Genomic DNA, 19,434 nt, shown 5'->3' on the forward strand with positions numbered 1-19,434 from the left:
CTGAGCTCCAGGCCTTTGTATATGTGACTCCCTCTGCCTAAAATAATGTTTCACAGCCTTTTTCATAATTTGTTGCAAACAAAAAAGGATAATATTTATATAACACACAGAGATAAACTGGAAGGAATGTGGAATTATCTATATGGGCCTTGTTGGAAGAAAATTCAACAGAGAAAATATTTAATAAGATATCAAAACATTTTAATGAGAAACTTTAGTTTGCTCATTTAAACATAACTTTATTCCTTTCATGTTAAAATAATTCCGAACTTAAAAAAAGAGTTTGCATGATAACACTATAAATAACTTTTTTCCCCTGAGAGTAAATTACTAACATGATACCCCAGTGCCCATGCTACCCAGATGCCCCCTTCACTTCAATCAAACTCCAACACCTCGTGCCAGACTGCCGCTGTCACCACTATCCTGTGCAGACAACCTCCTCACCTCTCTCAACTCCCAACAACCACACAAGCTTCTACCACCCTCCTCCTCATAAGCACCCTCCTCACTTCACTCGGACTCTGATACACCATGCCAGGCAGCCAACAGCCCACCATACTCCAATGCAGATGCCTTCCTTGCTAACCCTACCTAATGGTTTTTTAATTGGACTACTTAGGAAGGATGAAAAGAAGGTAGGAAAATCATAAGGTAGAAAAACAGGGAAGGAGAGGGGAGGGGAGAAAACTGGTTTTATAATTGAAATGACCAGGTGTAATTCCTGATAATTTATTTAATGATAATCTCTCCAATTTTTGACAATCACCATCCACAAGAAACTTTATTCATGGGTAGGTAGATGAAAATATAAAAGTTTTTATAACCATTCTAAAATGAACCACAACTGAAATTATACTTTAAAAAATCTAGTACTGGGGCTTCCCTGGTGGCACAGTGGTTGAGGGTCCGCCTGCTGATGCAGGGGACACGGGTTTGTGCCCCGGTCCGGGAAGTTCTCACATGCCGTGGAGCGGCTAGGCCCGTGAGCCATGGCCGCTGAGCCTGTGCGTTCAGAGCCTGTGCTCTGCAACGGGAGAGGCCACAACAGTGAGAGGCCCGCATACCGCAAAAAAAATTTAAAAATCTAGTACTTCTGCATTTCCCTTCACTGGCAAATGAAAGCATTACAGGCAGAGGGAACAACTAGCATAAAGATCCCAAGGAAGAAAGAAGTCGAGTGGGCTGGAGATTATTGACAGAGCAGGAGAGTGATAGGGGAGATTTCTTGTGCTAATGCAAAAGGCTTTCAAATTCAATCAAACTTTTATCAAGGCTTTTAAAGTAACGAAGAAGCTCTTATTTGCAGTCTATACTATAAACTATAGAATAGTTACCTTGTAGTTACCCTCAGATCCCAAGTGTAGAGACAAAAGTATCTGATTTATATATGAACACAATAATTCAGGGCCACCATCCCAAGCTGTGGCCACCAGGATCCTCTGCCCAGCCCCTCTGCTTCATATTCCAGACCAGCTATACACTATACTCATTGGACTCTTGGATCACTATGTTGTTCCATTGACTCCATTGTCTCTTGTCCTTAACAGGCAGCAGTTGGCTCCTAAACAGATGTCCAACTGGTAGATGACATCCTTGGGCTGCACTCAGTACCTTGCATCGTGACAGCAAATGCAAGATATCCTTAAAAATATTTGTTAGTTGCAGGGATGATGGGTCTTATGGTCAAACACTGCTCCATCATAAATGCCCTCTAAGGAGTTCAGCACAGGGATGCTCTTGACACTGTTCCCAGGTCGTACCTGAGTATATCAAAGACTGAGGGGATTAACATCTACTGCATGCCTATAATCCATCCTATCACTCTCCTGCTCCATCAGTAATCTCCAGCCCACTGGACTTCTTTCAGATTGGATATTTCTGGCTCCTTTTTCTTCCCTTCTGTGCCTAGATAAGTCCTATTCTGATTCAGAACTCAGTTTAGAAGTTCAAAATCATTCATTCATTCAATTAACAAATATTTAGAAAGAGAAATTAAGAAAACAATCCTATTTTCAATTGCATCAAAAAGAATAAAATACCTAGGAATAAGTATAACCAAGGAGGTAAAAGACCTGTACACTGAAAACTATAAGCTATTGATGAAAGAAATTGAAGACACAAATAAATGGAAATATATTCTGTGCTCATGGACTGGAATAATTGATATTGTTAAAACGTCTACACTCCCCAAAGCAATCTACATATTCAATGCAATCCCTATCAAAATTCCAATGGCATTTTTCCCAGAAATAGAATACATAATCCTAAAATTTCTATGAAACCACAAAAGGTCCTGAATAACCAAAGCAATCTGGAGAAAGAAGAACAAAGCTGGAGGCATCACAATTCATGGTTTCAAACTATATTACAAAGCCATAGTAGTCAAAAAGGTAGGGTGGTGGCATAAAAACAGACACACAGATGAATGGAGCAGAATAGAGTTCAGAAATAAACCCATGCATATATGGTTAGTTGACTTACAATAAAGAAGCCAAGAATATAGAATCAAGAAAGTACAGTCTCTTCAATAAATGGTACTGGGAAAACTGGGTAGCCATATGCAAAAGAATGAAACTGGACCACTATCTAACATCATACACAAAAATCAACTCAAAATGGATTAAAGACTTGAAAATAAGACCTGACACTATAAAAAGAAAGCACATGGAGTAAGCTCCTTGACATCAGTCTTGGTAATAATTTTTTAGATTTGACACCAAAAAGCAGAAGTAAACAAGTGGAACTATATCATACTTAAAAGCTGCTGCACAGCAAAGAAAATCATCAACAAAATGAAGAGGCAACCTACAGTATGGGAGAAAATATTGCAAAATCATATATCTGATAAGAGGTTAAGGTCTGAAATATATAAAGAACTTATACAACTCAACAGAAATAAACCAAACTATTCAATTTTTAAAAGGGCAGAGGATCTGAATAGACATTTTTCCATAGAAAACACACAAATAGCCAACAGGTACATTAAAAGATGCTCAACATCACTAATCATCAGGGAAATGCAAATCAAAACCACAATGAGGTATCATCTCATACCTGTTAGAATGGCTGTTATCACCAAAAAAAGAAATAAGTGTTGGCAAGTAGGTACATAAAAAGGAATTCTTGTGCACTGTTGGTAGGAATGTAAATTGGTGCAACCAATACAGAAAACAGTATGGCAGTTCCTTAAAAAATTAAAAATAGAACTACCATATGATCCAGCAATTCCACTTCTGCAAGAAACAAAATCACTATCTCAGAAAGATATGTGCACTCCCGCTTTGTGACCACCTAGAGGGGTGGGATAGGGAGGGTGGAAGGGAGGCCCAAGAGGAAGGGAATATGGGGATATATGGATACATATAGCTGATTCACTTTGTTATACAGCAGAAACTAACAGAACATTATAAAGCAATTATACTCCAATAAGGATGTAAAAAAAAAAAAAAGGAAAGGAAGATATGTGTACTCCCATATTCACTGCAGCATTACTCACAATAGCCAAGCCATGGAAACAACTGTCAGTCAAAAGATGAATGGATTAAAAAAATGTGATATATATATATATACACACAGTAGAATATTTTTATCCATAAAAAAGAATTACATTGTGTCATTTGAGACAACGCAGATGGACCTTGAGGGAATATATGCTAAGTGAAATAAGTCAGAGAAAAACAAATACTGTACGATCTTATCTATATATGGAATTTAATGGGAAAAAAACAAACTTATAGATACAAAGAACAGATTAGTGGTAGCCAGAAGCAGGGGGTAGGGGCTTCCCTGGTGGTGCAGTGGTTAAGAATCCGCCTGCCAATGCAGAGGACATGGGTTCGAGCCCTGGTGCGGGAAGATCCCACATGCCGCGGAGGAACTAAGTCCATGAGCCACAACTACTGAGCCCACGTGCCACAACTACTGAAGCCCACGTGCCTAGAGACCGTGCTCCACAACAAGAGAAGACACTACAATGAGAAGCCTGTGCACTGCAACAAAGAGTAGTCCCCGCTCACTGCAACTAAAGAAAGCCCGCACGCAGCAACAAAGACCCAATGCAGCCAAAAATAAATAAATAAATAAATATTTTTAAAAGAAAAGGAAAAAAAGAAGCAGGGAGTAGGGGGAGAGTGGAATAGGTAAAAGTGGTCAAAAGGTACAAGCTTCCAGTTATAAGATAAAAAGGTGCTGGGGGTATAAAGTATAGCATGGTGACTACAGTTAACAATACTGTATTGCATATTTGAAAGTTATAAGAGAGTAGATCTTAAAAGTTCTCATCACAAGAAAAAAAGTTGTAACTATGTGTGGTGATGGATATTAACTAAACTTACTGTGGTAATCATTTCACAATATATAAATACATATCGTACACCTAAAACTAGTATAATGTTTTATGTCAATTATATCTTAATAAAATTTTTTTTAAAAAAGAAGATATTTGGGCTTCCCTGGTGGCGCAGTGGTTGAGAGTCCACCTGCCGATGCAGGGGACACGGGATCGTGCCCCGGTCCGGGAAGATCCCACATGCCGCGGAGCGGCTGGGCCCGTGAGCCATGGCCACTGAGCCTGTGCATCCGGAGCCTGTGCTCCGCAATGGGAGAGGCCACAGCAGTGAGAGGCCCGAGTACCACACACACAAAAAAAAAAAGAAGATATTTTAAAAGTGTCTACCAGGCACCCTGTTAAATTCTAGGAATGCAGCCCTGAACAAAATCGACAAAGCCCTGATTGCAAGGATTTTACAGCTGGTAAAGCAGGTGTTGGGAGAGCAGACAGACAATAAATAAACACACACAAAAAATTAGAAACGATAGGTGCTGAAACACAAATGACAAGAAGAAGCCAGTCATGTGAAGAACAAGGGAAGAACCTTCCAGACAGAGTAAACAGCTAGTATAAAGGTCCCAAAGAAGAAAGAAGGCCAGTGGGCTGGATACTACTGACAGAAAAGTGGTAGGAAATGAGGATAGAGATCTAGCAAGGGCTAGATCATGCAGGGTCTTAAGTCAGGCAAACAAGTTAAGATTTTAAGAGCAATAGAAACCACTGAAGGATTTTAAACAAGGAAGTTACATGATGTGATGTCTTAAAATGTAAAAGATAACTGGTGGCTATATGAATTATGAACTGTAGAATAGAAGCAGGGAAACTAGTAGGGGTCTACTATAGTAATCCAAGGAAGAGACAACGATGTCTGGGACTAGGCTAGTCTGGGACTAGGCTAGGAGACATAAAAAGAAAGAGTTGAATTCAAATACACTATGATACCAGAGTCAAAAGAAACTTGCTGATGGACATGATATAGGGTATAAGAGAATAAGAATCATCAAGAATGGCTCATAGGGGCTTCCCTGGTGGTGCAGTGGTTAAGAATCCACCTGCCAGTGCAGGGGACACAGGTTGGAGCCCTGGTCCGGGAAGATCCCACATGCCGCGGAGCAACTAAGTCAGTGCGCCACAACTACTGAGCCTGCACTCCAGAGCCTGCGAGCCACAACTACTGAAGCCTGCATGCCTAGAGCCCATGCTCCACAACAAGAGAAGCCACCTCAATGAGAAGCCCGCGTGCTGCAACGAAGAGTAGTCCCCCGCTCACTGCAGCTAGAGAAAGCCCGCGCACAGCAACAAAGACCCAACGTAGCCAAAAATAAATAAATATTATAAATTAATTTTTTTAAAAAAAAAGAATGGCTCATAGGCTTCTGGCTTGAGCAAGCAGGTGGACAGAATCCCACCTACTGAAATTTGGAAGACTGGGAGAGGATGCAGGCCTGTGGATGAAATCATGAGTTCTGTTTTGGACATGTTATCTGAAATTCCTATTAGACATCAAAGAAGAGTTGTTAAGTAAGCAAATGGATATAGGGCTCTGGAGATGAGGGCAGGGTCAGGGCTAAAGACATAAATTTGGAAGCAATCTGCACATAGTATTTAAAGACATGAGACAAGACGACACGGCAAGAGTGTATAGACAGAGAAGATATCTCAAGACACAGACCTAGGGCACCCCAACATTTAGAAGGTTAGCGGAAGTAAAGGAGAATAAAGAGGAAGAAGAGGTAAACACACAAACGCGTATAAGAAAGAGCAGCAAGTGAGATAGGAGAAAACCCAGGATAGTATGATGTCCTGGAAGCCAAAACAAGGAAGTGTTTCAAGAATAAGGTCTGCTGTAACAGAATACCATAGACTGGGTGGCTTAAATAACAGAAATTTATTTCTCACAGTTCTGGAGGCTGGAAGTCCGAGATCAGAGTGCCAGCATGGTTGACTTCTGGTTAGAGCACTCTGGTATAGTCTTTAACTGCTTCCTCACATGGCTGAATGAGAAAGCGAAAGAGAGGAGAGACAGACAGACAGAGACAGAGACAGCATGTATTCTGATCTCTTCACCCCCTTACAAGGGCACCAATCACATCATGGGGTCACCACCCTCATGACCTATATAACCCTAACTATCTCCCAAAGGCCCTACTTCTAAATACCATCACATTGGGAATTAGGGTTTCCACATATGAGTATGGGGGAGGACATAAACATTCCGTCTATACAAGATTGCTATAATCTAAAAGATAGACAAAAACGAGTATTGGTGAAGATGTGGAAAAATTGGGAAATTCATGCATTGCTGATGGAAATGTAAAATAAAATGGTACAACCACTGTGGAAAAGTCTGGTGGTTCTTTAAAAGGTTAAACATACAGGTTCCATATGACCCAGAAACCCCACTCCTAGGTATAAATCCAAGAGAAATGAAAACATATGTCCACATGAAAACTTGAATACAAATGGTTCAGAGCAGCATTATTCATAAGAACCCCAAAATGAAAGCAATCTAAATATCTACCAACTGATGAATGGATTATCAATCTGTGGCATATTCTTACAATTGAATATTATTTGGCAATAAAAAAAGAATGAAGTAGTACTTATACATGGTACAACATGGATGAACCTTGAAAACATTTTGCTAAGTGAAAGAAGTCAGACACAAGGCCACATATTATGTGATTCCATTTATATGACATGTTCAGAATAAGCAAGTCTATAGAAACAGAGTTGATTAATGGCTGCCTATGGCTGGAACAGGGAAGGAGGGGGAAATAAGGAGTGAATGCTAATGGGTACAGGGTTTTTTTTAGAGGAGACAAAAATGTTCTAACATTAGAGTTGGTGATGGTTGCACAACCCTGTGAATATACTACAAACATTGAGCTGTACAATTTAAATAGGTGAATAGCATGGTATGTAAATTAAGGAAAGGTCACCTAAAGCAAATACTGCTGAGAGATCAGTTAAGATTAGAATAGAGACCACACTATCGGTTAGCATCAAAGTCATGTGTAACCTTGACAAACAAATGTTTAGTGGAGTGATGGAGACAGAAGGCAAATAGGGTGGACTGAGAGGGCATAAGTGAGGAAGTAGAGTCAAAGAAGTTTTGCTATTAAGGGTTGCAAAGAAACAGGGTAATGAAACAGAGGGATATTGAATAAAGGGAGGGTTTGTTTTCATAAGATGGGAGATAATACAGCATGTTTGTTGATGAGAATGAATCGATGTGGAGGCAGCAATTGACAGTGAAAGAAAGAAAATGTTTGCTGTTGAATCAAAGTCCTTGAAAAAGGGATGATTAAAAAGCACAAATGAAAACACTGGCATGCCTTCACTTCAACAGGGAGAAGGCAGAGAGCTGAGGCATACATGTCAGTAGACTGTAGATAGCGTTAGGAAGACGAGAGGTGCTGCTATTTTCTACATGAGGCCTGAAGCAAGGTGACCAACTTAGGGTAAGGATGTAAAAATGTATTGATTATATTGCTGTATAACAAAATTACTCCCCAAAACTTAGCAGCTCATGACATCATGTTTTCTCCACAGTTTCCTAGATTTGATCTTTGCCTAGAAGCCAGTTCTTAAACTTAGAATCATTGCTTTTCGGAGATGCTAGAAATAATTTTAAGACCAGTAAGTAAGTCCTGGCTTCTTTGTGTTTAACCAGCTTTTCTTTAGCATCTCTCTTAACATTTCACTATAAGCAGCAAGAAGAAACCAAGAAATATCTTCAACAGTCTGCCTGGAAATTTCCTTAGCTAAATCAACAAGTTCTTTATGTATATTTGCTACCTTCCACATTAACACAGGTGAGAGTGTTGCTAAACTTTCTGCCTCTACATATATATGATCCCCTTTCCTTCAGTTTCCACTAATATTTTCCTCACTTCACCCACAGTCTCCTGAAAGGCCATAATGTATCTCCTAACAAACTATTTAAGCCACTTAAACTTTTCTCTTACATTCTCTTCAAAGTCTGTTCAGCTTCTGCCTACTGCTTAGTTCCTAAACTACTCCCACATTTTTAGGTTTTTGTTATAGAGGAATTCTACTTCCAGTGCCAAGTCTGTATTAGCTCCCTATGACAAATTACCCAAACTCCACAGCTTAAAACGACAAATATTTATTATCTCACTGTTTCTTTGAGTCAGGAATTTGTGAGGTGCTGAGCTGGGTGATTTTGGTTCAGGGTCTCACGAGAGGTTGTCATCAAGATGTCAGCCAGGACTGGAGGATCTGCTTCCAGGAGAGCTCACTCACATAGCTTTTGGCAGCTGGCTTCAGTTCCTTGCCATGTGGCCCTCTCCATAGAGATGCTTTGACATGGCAGTTGGCTTCCCCTGGAGTGAGCAATTCGAGAGACAGGGAGAGCAACGGAAGCCACATGCTTTTTATGACCTAGTCTCAGAAGTCATATATAGCCATTTTCTTTATTCTCAGCTTCATTGGGGTATAACTGACAAATAAAATTGTAATATAAAGTGTGCAATGTGCTGTTTTGATATGCGTACATATACCCAGTCACTTCTGCCATATTAGTTTGTTTGAAATGAGCCACTAGGTCCAGCCCATACTCAAGGGGAGGGGAATGAAGCTCCATGACTTGAAAAGAAGATAACCAAAGAATTTGTGGACGTACGTTAAACTACCTTTAGGAGGAATGGAGAAAGCGTGCAAAGAGAGAAGGTGAGAAATACCTGTTTCTGAGAGTAAGAAAATGAATATAAGATTACTAGAAAATTCAAAAGATTTCCAGAAAATTTTGAGTTTCCATTTAAGATCTGTGATAATGAATTTAAATAACTAGTCAGGGGACTTCCCTGGTGGTCCAGTGGTTAAGACTCCAAGCTTCCACTTCAGGGGGCACGGATTTGATGATCCCTGGTCAAGGAATTCCCGCATGCCGTGTGGCTCGGCCAAATAGTCAGCCCCTTGAATTCATTGGCTGGATTAGGTGTCTCTTTCACATGCTCCTCCACCATCCTATGCTTGCTTCTATTATATCTTTTATCAGGAAGATCTGCAGTGTCTGTTTACTTATCTGTTTCCCCAAACTAAATGATTAATCTTTTAAGGTCAAGGACTGTGAAATAGTCCTCACATGATAGGTATTCAATGACTATTGGTAATATAACTTAATCTGTTCCAAACACTTGCCTTTAGGCAAGAATAGAGGAAAAGGATGAAAAAGGAAGCCACAACATAACCTCGAAGAGAAGAGTGAAAATAATAGGGTAATGAGCACTTGAAGGGTCATAACATAACCTGGAAAGAGAGGAACAACATTTAATTTGCCAAAGAAACTAGTCTATTACCACCTTACCTCCAGTTTTTTAGGTTTGCCACTAGCCCAAATTCAAGCTAGCTCTACACTCCTCCCAATCTGAGCTTCCAGACCCAATTCTAATCAAAACATGGGGTGGAGGCTTATATTAGTTTTACTATCCTTGCCATAACAAATTACCTCAAATCTAGTGGTTTAAAATAACACAACTTGGGCTTCCCTGGTGGCGCAGTTGTTGAGAGTCCGCCTGCCGATGCAGGGGACACGGGTTCGTGCCCCGGTCTGGGAAGATCCCACATGCCGCGGAGCGGCTGGGCCCGTGAGCCATGGCCGCTGAGCCTGCGCGTCCGGAGCCTGTGCTCCGCAACGGGAGAGGCCACAACAGTAAGAGGCCCGCGTACCGCAAAAAAAGTAAATAAATAAAATAACACAACTTATTATCTTACTGTCCTGTATGTCAGAAGTCTAATGACACTGGGCTAAAATTAAAGTGTTAGCAGGAATGCATTCCCTTTTGGAGGCTCAAGAGGAGAAACAGTTTCCTTTGTTCACATTCCTTAGCTCATGCTCCCCATCCCCCTCCATCTTCAAAGCATCAGTGAGTCTATTTGCTTTCACACTTCAAATTTTTCTTGCTCCTTCTTTCACTGTCCTATCTATCTATCTATCTACCTACCTATCTCTTTCTCTCTCTCTCTCTGGCTCTCTGACTACAACCAACAAAGGGGCTCACATGATTAGACTGTACCCATCCAGATAATACAAAATAGTCTCCCTATCTCAAGGTCCTTAACCTTATCACATCTATAAAGTACTTTTTGCCATGTAAGGTAACACATTTGTAGGTCTGGGGATTAGGATGTGGACACCTTTGAAGGGTCGTTATCCTGCCTACCACAGGGTTACAGACACAGAAGAGGAGAAGAAGCACAGGGAGGAGTAAAGGAGGCCACACATTTGTACAGGTCATAAAGCCAACACTGATTTAATAAAGAGAAGCGCTGAAGGAAAATTTTAACTTTAATTACTCAGTTTACTTAGCACCACATATGAGGTTGAAAATGCCAGATGCTGAAGCAGGGCAAGGAAGGTAAGAAAAAAGGTAGAGAAGCCATAAAATACCATAGGCAGACAAATCTCCACGCCCTCAAACTACTGCTGTGATTTGATGGTTTCAATGTTTGGAATCACAAACACACACAACCATTTATTGCTTCTCTTCAGTATATTACATTACAATTTTCAGTATAATATATGTTATATATATTTTTAGTATAATATATTATATATGTTTTCAGTATAATATATATTCAGTATATATTTCAAAATAGTTGAAATTCCTTATTTTCCCTCCAAATGCAACGCTCCATTCACATACCACCAGATGGCAGAGAAGAGCAAAGAATAAATTCCAAACTACCAAACAGACAGACAAACCCAAAACCCAAAACAAAAAACAAAAAACCATTTTCTCATACTTGAAGAAGGCCAGCCCTCTGGTTAGGCGGCAAACCCAAACATCTTAGAATAGAAAAACACCTTATTTTTTTTAACTTTTTTATTATTTCAAACATACACAAAAGTGGAAGGAGTAGTGTAATAAATCCCCATGAATCCATAAATTAGCTTCAGGAATTATCAACACATGGCCAATCTCATCTCATCTATATCATTCTCTTGTCCTCTCTCCATTTTTCTTATACAGTAGGTCCTTGTTGGCTATTTAATATAGCAGTGTGTACATGTCAATCCCAAACTCCCTAACTATCCCTCCCCTCAAGGGAGTCTGTGAGTCTGTTTCTGTTTTGTAAATAAGTTCATTTGTATCATTTTTTTAGATTCTGCACATAAGCAATATCATACAATATTTCTCTTTCTCTGTCTGACTTAACTCAACATGACAATCTCTAGGTCCATCCACGTTGCTGCAAATGGCATTATTTCATTCTTTTTAATGGCTGGGTAATATTCCACTGTATATATGTACCACAACTTCTTTATCCATTCCTCTGTCAATGGACATTTAGGTTGCTTTCATGTCTTGGCTACTGTAAACAGTGCTGCAATGAACATTGGGGTGCATGTATCCTTTTGGACCATGTTTTTTCTCTGGATGTATGCCAGAGTGGGATTTCAGTATCATATAGCAGCTCTGTATTTAGTTTTTTAAGGAATACCCATACTGTTCTCCACGGTGGCTGTACCAATTTACATTCCCACCAACAGTGTAGGGTTCCCTTCTGTCTACACCCTCTCCAGCATTTATTGTTTGTAGATTTTTTTGATGATGGCCATTTTGAATGGTGTGAGGTGATATCTCATTGTAGTTTTGATTTGCATTTCTCTGATAATTAGTGATATTGAACATATTTTCATGTGCTTGTTGGCCATCTGGATGTCTTCTTTGGAGAAATATCTATTTAGGTCTTCTGCCCATTTTTCGATTGGGTTGTTTGTTTTGATGATATTAAGCTGCATGAGCTGTTTGTAAATTTTGGACACTAATCCCTTGTTGGTCACATCATTTGCAAATATTTTCTCCCATTCTGTGGGCTGCCTTTTCGTTTTGTTTATGGTTTCTTCTGCTGGAAAAGCACCTTATTTTTAAAGGCTTGAAGAGACATGAATTTCACAATTTTCCTCTAATTGATATTTGGACAACCTGTTAAAAATGTGTATCAAAACAATATAGCCAAGATGACCTCAGAATAGTAGGCAAGTTATAAGTTCAGAAAAAACTAAGAATCATAGTAGCTTAAAAAGAAGCTACCAAAAACAAAAATTTTTCAAAAATCCAAAACCCACTGCCTTGGCCCTGACCTCCTTGAGGAAACTTAATGGTTGCCTCCTGATCAATCCCATGTGGCTGACCCTCAAACTCAACTTGTCCTACACTGAACTCACCCTCTTCCTTCCATACTCTCTCTTCCTCCTAGTCCCTGTTTCAGTTAAGAATACTATCATCCACTTGGCTGCCAAAGCCAGAAATCCTCAGGTCATCCTTGTTACTTCCATAATCCTCACACTGTAAAGAATGAATATTTTATTATCCCTTTTTCTTCATCTACTGGTTTGGAAATAATGCACTGCTTTTATTTTTTTTAGCAGTTATCCCAGAAATTACTGCATGCATACTTAACTTATCAAAGCTAAAATTAATGAATCTCTTTATCCTATGCTTAGGTGATATGAGTATCATTTAAAATGCATTACCCCCCTCCTGGATGACATTATTGTTGTTACTGTTGTATATTTTAATTTTTTAACCCTACTGGGACATTATTATTACTGTTTTATATAATTAGTGTTTGTTAGATTTACCCCTCTGTTTGTTACCTTCTTTCTTTGTTCTTCTTCCCTTCTTTATCTCAGATCTTCCCTTGGCATCACTTTCCTTCTCTCTGAAGGACACCCTTTGCAATTTCCTATAGTGAGCATCTGCTACAGATGAACTCTCTTACCTTTTGTTTGTCTGCAAAAATGTCTTTCCTTTGCCCTCTTTTATTGAAAGATATATTTGTCTAGTATAAGTTCTAGATTGGCAGATATTTTGTCAGTCCTTTAAAGATAATCATTCCATGGATAAAGAAGATGTGATACACATGCAGAAACACACACACAAAATGGTATACTACTCAGCCATTAAAAAAAAGGTAAAACTTACCAACAACATGGATGGACCTTGAGGGTTTATGCTAATTGAAAGTCAGATGGAGAAAGACAAATACCGTATGATTTCACTCATATGCAGAATATAAAACACACACACACACACACACACACAAAATAAATGAACAAACCAAACCAAACAAAAATAAACACATACATACAGAGAACAGAACAGTGGTTAACAGGGGATAAGAAGAGGGGTGGGGGGAGGGCAAAATGGGTAAAGGGAATCAACTATTTGGTGACAGATGAAAACTAGATTTTTGGTGGTGAGCACGTTAAAGGGTATACAGAAGTAGAAATATAATGCTGTACACATGAAATATATAACGTTATAAACCAATGTTACCTCAATAAAAAATTTTAAAAATAGATAAATAAAATAAAGATGCCATTCCACTATCACCTGGTTTCCATTGTTGCAGTTAAGAAGCCAACTGTTAATCCAACTGTTGCTCCTTTGAAAATGATCTACTATTTTCCTCTGGTACTGCTAATACTGTTTGCCTATTGTTTGCTGTAATTTCTATGATGTGTCTTGGGTGGATTTCTTTTTATTTATCCTGCTTGAAATGGTAGAGCTTCTTCAATTCATTCTAAAATACTTTCAGTCCTTACATCTTCAAATATTGCCTCTGCCTCATTCTTTCTCTCCTTTCCTTATGAAACCTCAACTAAATAAATGATAAACCCTCTTACTCTATCCACAACACATCTTAATTCCTCTTCCACATTTTCGGTCTTTTTGTCTCTCTTCAAAGCATTGATAATATCTTCTGATGTATCCTCTAGTTCATTAATTCTCTCTTTAGCTTTGTTCAATCTTCTGTCAGACAGTTCAAATGAGTTTTTATTGGATGATTTATTCATCATTTCTGGAAGTTCCATTTGGTTCTTTTTCAAATATTTTATTCTCCTTTTTATAATTTTCTATTCCCTGCAGACAGTTTAGGCTTGTATTTTATCTCTTTTAACACTGTAAACATACTTGTATTAGTCATAGAAGGCTAAGTTATGTGACAGTAATAAGTAGTTCCAAAATCACAATGGCTTACGACCACAAACACGTATTATTTGCTTTCTCTCTATGTTCAGCGTAGGTCAGCTGCAGTACTGACCCACATCTTCTCTGCTGTGGGACCAAGACTGACAGATAAGCCATTATCTGAAATATTAATGCTTGTCATGGAAGAAGTGAAAGAGATTATGGCCAAGCACATGCTGACTCTTAAATCTTCTGCTAGAAAGTGACATGTCACTTCTGCTCACATTTCAAGTACAATCCTCTTGTAAGGAAGAGCACCAAATCTCATGAGTAATAAAAAGTCTATCACAGCACACCTTATCATTAAATATTCATTTCCCACCACCTGTCACATACTAATAAACTTATCTCCTCCCCAAGGGATAAAACCCTAAAATTCCACACAGTCACTACTTTGAGCCTAAAGTCCAAGATCTCTGAGTGATATGTGTTCATCGCTATATAAGGTCTAGATGAGGTTCATTTGAATTAATAATACACATTATCTGTTCCACCCCACCCTGATAAATATACAATAGTGGAACAGGGTCAGGATAATTGCAATAAACTTCCACTTGGAAAGAAGAAAGATAAAAGAAACAATTCTAGGGCTTCCCTGGTGGCGCAGTGGTTGAGAGTCTGCCTGCTGATGCAGGGGACATGGGTTCGTGCCCCGGTCCAGGAAGATCCCACATGCTGCAGAGCGGCTGGGCCCATGGGCCATGGTCGCTGGGCCTGCGCATCCGGAGACTGTACTCCGCAGCGGGAGAAGCCACAGCGGTGAGAGGCCCGCGTACTGCAAAAAAAAAAAAAAAAAAAAGAAAGAAACAATTCTAAAATCCCACCAGGCAGATGATTATAAGGGGTCCTACTCTGAGGTGGGGGGGGGGGGATATTTCTTGAATAGGTCCTGATTTCCATAATCCATTGTTCCACTCCCTAATCCACTGTTCACATGGCCCTTGGTTCTGCCCTTTGGCAGAACATTCCGTTTCAGTTATTCTTAGTCACTGTAAAGAGGGCATTTTAAAATATGTCCTCCTTGGGGACTTAGCAGCTTTCTTTGCATGTTTCCTTCCTATAGAACATTGGGGCAAACAGTAGCAGACTCTTTTAATCCCGTCGGGTGGTATTTTTGATGTACAATTCTTTCTCAAAAATATGCTTGGGGCTTCCCTGGTGGCGCAGTGGTTGAGAATCCGCCTGCCGATGCAGGAGACACGGGTTCGTGCCCTGGTCCGGGAAGATCCCACATGCCGCGGAGCGGCTGGGCCCGTGAGCCGTGGCCGCTGGGCCTGCGCGTCCGGAGCCTGTGCTCCGCAATGGGAGAGGCCACAACAGTGAGAGGCCCACATACCGCAAAAAAAAAAAAAATATGCTTGGTTTTTTATGTATTTTATTTTAATCAGCTCCCTATACTAATAGCCACACCCACAGTCCTTTTTAAGACAATCTCCCCTCATTAGAATCCATTCAGATACTTGAGCCTATCAAGCTTCTGTTAGGAAAGACACACCTCTAGTCTCTTTTCCTTGATCATTTTGTCAAACTAAAAAGAACTTAATAAACATCACTTTGATCCACTCATACTTTTTTTTTAGTTGCAGCACGTGAGATCTTCATTGAGGCATGCGGGATGCGGGATCTTTAGTTGAAGCGTGTGGGATCTAGCTCCCTGACCAAGGATCAAACCCGGGGCCCCTGCATTGGGAGTACCACAAGGGAAGTCCCCATTCATAGGTTTTAACAATGAGTGTATGTTCACATCCTTCATGTGATCCTTGCTTTAGAGGTTAAGTATTTTTAATCAAAGTTTATCATTCAAAGGTCTTAGTTTTATCTTTTAATAGATGGAAATGAGATCACTTACATCTTCCAAACCTGTAAGTTCTGAACTTCTGTGCTCTCTTAATTTCCTCTCAAATTAAGGAATTAAATTCTTTTTTGACTTGCAAATAAGCCAATTCTTTTTAAATCTCTTTCCTGTCATAGCTTATCAAATGCAACCAATATTAACTAACTCACTCTACAAACATTCTATTTTTCCCAAAAATCTTCCCATAAAGAAAACTATAGGCCCAGATGACTTCACCATCAGTGCGTATAAATATTCAAGGGAGAAATAAGTCTAATAACATCCAAATTCTTTTAGACACTAAAAAAATAGTGTATTTTTCCAATTTATTTTATGAAGCTAACATAACTCTGATACTCTAACATAACGCCACTAAGAACAATAAGAAAAAGGAGAACTTACAGGTACGCTCACTGAAGAACATAAATGCAAACTTCCTAAACGAAATATCACACAGAAAACTGCAATGTATAAAGAGGATAAGGCATCATGATTAATTTGTGTTTACAGAAATTACACAAAGTCGATTAAGCAATAGAATATCAATCTTATTAACCAAACAACAGAATAGAGGAGAAACGATGATTATCTTAATAATGACAGAAAATGTATTTGATGGAAGTTAGTACCTAGTCAAGATTTTTTAAAAATAAATCTTAGTGTCCTGAGAAAAGAATTTTCTTATCCTAAAAGCAGCATTTACAAAAAACTTAGAATAAACAATACACTTAATGGTGAAATGTTCAAAGTTTTGCATTTAAAGAATGCCTGTTGAAACCACTTTTTATTCAACACTGTACTGAAGAGCCAGTCCAGTAAAGCAAGTATATGAAATTTTTAAATTGGGTTTGGAAAGAGAGAAACAAAACTATCATTATTTGCAGATGATAGGATCACAAATGAGGAAAATTTAAGACTATCTAAAGACAAATTATTAAGACATTTTAGTAAGATGACTGAATATAAAATGAATTTGCAAAATCCACTTTATTCTTATATATCAGCAACAATTTAAAAAATGAAAAACATTTTAAATACCAACTACGCTAGCATAACAAATATGAAATATCTACAAATAAATCTTTAAAGATATGCCAACCTCGATATGGAAATTATAAACTTTATTGAGAGAATTTACATACCTGAATACATAGAAAGATATACCACATTTATGGAATTTGGAAGACTCAACACTGGAAACATTTCAACTCTTCCAAAATGAAGTACAGATTCAATGTAATCCCTATAAAAGTCACTAGCAGTTTCTTCGTAGGATTTAAAAGCTGATGCTAAAATTTATAAGGAAACACAGAGGATCTAAAATAGCCATGATGGACCTAGAGTCTGTCATACAGAGTGAAGTTTAGAGGATCTAAAATAGCCATGATGGACCTAGAGTCTGTCATACAGAGTGAAGAGAAAAACAAATACTGTATGCTAACACATATATATGGAATCTAAGAAAGAAAAAAAAAAAGGTCATGAAGAACCTAGGGGCAAGACGGGAATAAAGACACAGATGTACTAGAGAATGGACTTGAAGATATGGGGAAGGGAAAGGGTAAGCTGTGACAAAGTGAGACAGTGGCATGGACATATATACACTACCAAACGTAAAATAGATAGCTAGTGGGAAGCAGCTGCACAGCACAGGGAGATCAGCTCGGTGCTTTGTGCCCACCTAGAGGGGTGGGATAGGGAGGGTGGGAGGGAGGGAGATGCAAGAGGGAAGAGATATGGGAACATATGTATATGTATAACTGATTCACTTTGTTATAAACCAGAAACTAACATAGCATGGTAAAGCAATTATATACTCCAATAATGATGTTAAAAAAAAATAGATGTGATTAATGGGATTACTGAAATTGAAATATAATTTTTCAGATTCTTAAAAAATAAATAAATAAATAAAAATAAAATAGTCATGATGCTTTTGAAAAGCAAAACAAGCTGGGAGGACTTATTCTATGATAACAAGTCTAATAAAATACAGTAATTAATATAGTGTTATACTGACATGAGTGGTTAAAAAGACAAACAGAACAATATAGCCAGAAATAGACCTATACCTATTTAGTCCCTTCATAAATGACAGCGATGGCACTGTAAAGTACTAGGGGGAAAGACTGCCTTTTCAATAAATGGTTCTGGAACAATCAAGTATCTATGAGAACAAAATTAAACTGTACTTCTACTTTATACCATCAAAGATCAGTTCCAAGTAGATTATAAACCTCAATGTGAAAGTCAAACTGAAAAGCTTTTAAAAGATTATATAGGAGAATATCTTCATGACCTCAAGACAGGGAAGAATTTCTTAAATAAGATGCAAAAAACACTGAAGATTTATAAATTCAACTCCATTAATCTTTGTTGAACTCTGGGGTGAGAAAGAAGATAATAAACTGGATCAGAAAATGATAGCAAAGTAAAAGGTTAGAGGGGTACACCCAAATTGACTGAAATGCCACAAAGTTGGAAAAGAAGTCATTTAAAATGGCAATGGGGAGCTAGAAATAAATAAATAGAGAGATAAATCAATAAAGCCGATTCTTATTATATGCGGTACTTATGGTCTATAGAATTGCCATGAATGCTAAATTAGTGAATACTAAAACATTGTTCCTAGGGGAAATATGGGGTTAGGTTTCTGTGAGCCTCTAGTCACATTTTCATCAACTGATCAACACATAACCTTGTTTTGAATGTTTCTGTTTAAAGATACTTTATTTAATATACTCATGGCAGAGCCATATAACTCGTGTTTGAACAAAGCTCATCTAACACATACATTTTCTCTGTAAGGCCCATCATAGCCTTCTTGCACTTAAGGACAATAGATAGCACTTCAGCACTACACTTGGGGGACCATTTTAAACAGTGAAATCACCATCAAAAAGCATAAAAGTGTGAAATAAACTAAAAAAAGGACATCTGTTTACAGTATGAGAGCTAAAACAAGAAGGGAGAACAGCTGCTTTATTCAAACTCAATGTGCTCCTTGTGTGATGCAAATTTTCACCACTCTGCACATGTCTACAAATGACCTTGAAAGCACTGTGAGTATTCATTTTGGGGTTACGAATAAATTTTAGTGAGTAGGTGAATTTGTAAATATGTAATTCTTGACTGGGGATCAACTGAATATATATATATTCTCTGAGAAGCACCATGTGAAGCTCTGAATTAAATGGGCAACAGGGTGCAGGAGGGGCACACTGCCTGGAGGGGCTTATATTTTGAGAATACCTAAGGAT

The sequence above is a fragment of the Kogia breviceps genome, chromosome 4 (assembly GCF_026419965.1).
Source record: "Kogia breviceps isolate mKogBre1 chromosome 4, mKogBre1 haplotype 1, whole genome shotgun sequence".
Lineage (NCBI taxonomy): Eukaryota > Metazoa > Chordata > Mammalia > Artiodactyla > Physeteridae > Kogia > Kogia breviceps.